Source organism: Trichosurus vulpecula, chromosome 3, assembly GCF_011100635.1.
Source record: "Trichosurus vulpecula isolate mTriVul1 chromosome 3, mTriVul1.pri, whole genome shotgun sequence".
Classification (NCBI taxonomy): Eukaryota; Metazoa; Chordata; class Mammalia; order Diprotodontia; family Phalangeridae; genus Trichosurus; species Trichosurus vulpecula.
The window spans coordinates 293,436,247-293,439,503 of NC_050575.1; the positions used below are offsets into that span (position 1 = coordinate 293,436,247).

At 42.9% G+C, this 3,257-nt stretch overlaps 1 pseudogene; it reads left to right on the forward strand.

The window, feature by feature from the left end:
* The first annotated feature begins 1,886 nt into the window (after positions 1–1,886).
* On the forward strand, positions 1,887–2,635 carry LOC118844215 (annotated as a pseudogene).
* Positions 2,636–3,257: the final 622 nt, after the last annotated feature.

The window sequence follows — 3,257 nt, forward strand, 5'->3', positions numbered from 1 at the left end:
ATCAATGCCTGACCTTCTGGAAATGCTTTGATGTAAATGGTGCTATCCACTAATGTGAGCAAACCAAGAATGCAAATGAAATGGATTGAAAATTATGTACTCTTTGATTAAGCAGTAAGTATTATCACTTAATAAAGGTGGAAATAGATTTTGCCAACCATAGGCAAGGACTCTAGACTGCTTTTTTATTAATGACATCCTCAGCTCAAAGCCACACAAGTGTATTGAAGATGCATTGTAGGGCAATCCTAACAAATAACTTCATTCCTAAATTCAGATCAGATGAAAGAAGAGGAGACAAAAAAAAAAGTAAAAAAGGGGCAGCTAGGTGACGCAGTGAGTAGATCCCCGGCCCTGGAGTCAGGAGGACCTGAGTTCAAATCCAGCCTCTGACACTTGACACGTTTTCTAGGTGTGTGATCTTGGGCAAGTCACTTAACCCCAACTGCCCTACAAAAAGAAATGGATGGCAAAAATTACACCAATGTCTCTCATGATTGTGAAAATGAGATGGACATATGTACTTAGAATGGCATTTTGAAAATTCTTTTAGTTTGACAGTATAGATCCCAATAAAAATTGAACTATGCCGAAATGGAGTAATTTTTTAAAAGCTCTTATTATCTGCTCTAACCATCGTGAATCAACATACTCCCCCACAATATCAACAGAGAGTATAAAAATATATCAGGTCCTGCCCACAACAATATGCTGTGTCTGTGTTTTCGTCAGGGACTAGAGCAGTAATTTTATCACTAAAGAGAATTCCCCAGATATGGAAACTCTCTCTGTTATTTGGGTTGGCTCCTTCTCTACAACTTATAGTCCCAGAGAATTGGCTAGAGCATTTCAGACTCAGTGTCTTGCCCAGGATTACCCAATCAGCATGTAAGTAGAGGGACCTGAACCAAAGTATTCTTGGCTCCAAGGCCAACTCTGTATCTGCTATGTCACGGCTATTTCTCAAAGTAATGACTGATGATGAAAAATGAGCAATAAACAGGGCCCAGAACTGAGCAAGAGGAGAAGGGAAACTGTGTGACCCTGGGCTAATCATTTAACCTCTCTCTCTGGTCCCGTTTCCTCCTGTAAAATGGCCCTTATCACCTCCAAATTCTATTTAGCTCTCAATCTACGAACTTATGAACTGAAGTTATTTTAGTGAGGCAAACTTTCCCCTGAAATCACATTACATCTTTTTTATACCTATATTCTTCCAGAGAAGCCATATGGCTTTGAATCACAAGCAAAGTGTAAAGAACCCATGATCCCCCTATGGGTAATGGTGAGGTACATAGTGTCCGAAGAACAGGTTGCAACACATTACAAATGTGTTGAGTAAATTACAAATGAGAAAATGTATAGAAGTGGTGTGAAGAAAGTCATCAAAGAAATGTGGACAGTCCATGTGTTCTACTGCTATCTCTGCAATATCCACAGAACTCAAAGAAGACCCCCACCCAGCATGTCAAATGGATCCCCTATGGCAAGTTAATGGGAAGACATGGCCAAGAATCATACAGGATAAGCACGTACAAATGGATTTCATTCTGTACCATTAGAATGCCCACATTAATAAAATCACAATTCCATTGAGTATTGAACTACATACATACTATTATATGACTTGAAACCAACCTGGGGCATCAAGAGACTTGGTTCCTATTGCTAATTCAGCCTTTCTTCATGACCATGAATAAATTACTTCTTAGGACTTAGTTCGCACCTCTCTAAAATGACGGCATTGGATTAAATGATCCAGAGAGCCCTTACAACTCTGACAGTATGTGGTTCTAATACATGATATAAAAATTAGTGGGGGCTCTTGGCTCTTCTCCCAAGCTCAGTGCCAGGATTCAATGCTTCAATTGCATCCCTGAAACAAGATGTTGGAGGTCGGAGTCAACAGATTTGGCCATATTTTGTCCCTGGTGACCGGGATCGCATTCAATGCAGGCCGAGTAGACATTATGGTCATCAATGACTCCTTCATTGACCTCAACTCCATGGTTTATATGTTTCAATATGATTCCACCCATGGCAAATTCAAAGGCACTGTCAAGGCTGAGAATAGAAAGCTGGTGATCAAAGGAAAAGCCATTACCAACTTCTAGGAGTGGGATCCCACCAATATTAAAAGGGAGATGCTGGAGTCAAGTATGTTGTAGAGTACACTGGTGTCTTTACCATAACGGAAAAGTCTGGGGCTCACTTGAAGGGTAGAGCCGAAAGGATCCGCTCCTTCTGCTGATGCCCCTATGTTTGGGATGGGAATGAACCGTGAGAGATAAGATAATTCCCTTAAGATTGTCAGTAATGTCTCTTGCACTACCAACTGCTTGGCCCCCTTGGCAAAGGTCATTCATGATAACTTCAGCATTGTGGAAGGACTCATGACTAGCCATTACTGCTACCCAGAAGACAGTAGATGGCCCCTCTAGCAAGCTGTGGTGTGATAGGTGTGGTGCTGCCCAAAACATCATCCACTGGTGCTGCTAGGGTTGAAGGCAAGGTCATGCCTGAACTGAATGGGAAGCTCACAGGTATGGCCTTCCATGTTCCTACTCCCAGTGTATCTGTTGTGGATCTGACCTGCCTCCTGGAGAAACCCGCCAAATATGCTGATATCAAGTAAGCATCAGAGGGACTCTGGAAGGGTATATTGGGCTACACAGAGAACCAGGCTGTGTCCTGTGACTTTAACAGCGACACCCACTCTTTGACGCTGGCGCTGATATCCCCTCAACAACCATTTTGTCAAGCTCATTTCCTGTATGACAATGAATATAGTTACAGCAACTGTGTAATAGACCTCATGGTCTACGTGATGTCCAAGAAGGAAAGTGGAAGCCATGGATCTTCATCTCCAGCCAAACAGAGGAGTTCTACCACTGGGGAACCCACATCCCTAACCTGTGTTCCTGTGCTGGGGATCCCATGCCCCATTCACACCCTTCCCCCAAAGCACCCCTGTAGCAGAGGGGAGAAGCCTGGAGTCCTATATTGTGTACCATCAATAAAATCACCATATTCAGTGCAACAAAAAAATGACTGGGGAAAGGGAAAGTGATAATAGCATCCAACTTCTCCAGCTCCCTTGGGACGGGAGCTCACTGATAGCTATGGAGCTTCATTTCCAGAGAGGGCTTCACTGCCAACAACTTAACCATGCAGGGTAAGGTAGCAGAAGGACAGTCATACTGTAGCATAAACATTTCTTCCCTTTCTTTTCTCCCCACCTAGGTCCAGTGATCTTT